The following is a 303-nucleotide window of genomic DNA, read 5'->3' as shown; positions in this document are numbered from 1 at the left end:
CAACATCCATTCCTTTAATTTTAGTCCAAACAATTCCTAATTTCTGCTTTTCTAACTCAAACATTAGGTATAATTGACTTATAAGTCACTTGCGGTTTATTGACCAAAAATTCCAAAAATAACTAAAACTAAAGTTAATATTGTTGAACACAAAAGTGGCAAAACATTGGGGGGAAAAAAACAAACATTAAGTGTCGAAAAAAAGAGACAAAAACAGAAAAGAAACTTTAAAACGTCAATTAAAAGCCTCAAAAGTGCCGATTTTTCTGAAGATTTCTTGCTTAGTTTGTGGCTCTCCAGAAA

At 30.7% G+C, this 303-nt stretch overlaps 1 protein-coding gene across 1 annotated transcript in view; it reads right to left on the bottom strand.

The window, feature by feature from the left end:
* The window catches only part of rps3 (ribosomal protein S3), a 9,735-nt gene that overhangs the window by 5,780 nt on the left and 3,652 nt on the right, over positions 1–303 (bottom strand). The gene's annotated exons all lie outside the window — the stretch shown is intronic.

The sequence above is a fragment of the Etheostoma spectabile genome, unplaced genomic scaffold (assembly GCF_008692095.1).
Source record: "Etheostoma spectabile isolate EspeVRDwgs_2016 unplaced genomic scaffold, UIUC_Espe_1.0 scaffold172, whole genome shotgun sequence".
Classification (NCBI taxonomy): domain Eukaryota; kingdom Metazoa; phylum Chordata; class Actinopteri; order Perciformes; family Percidae; genus Etheostoma; species Etheostoma spectabile.
Note: the sequence above shows the minus strand (reverse complement) of the source record. Positions and strands in the feature narration are given on the sequence as shown.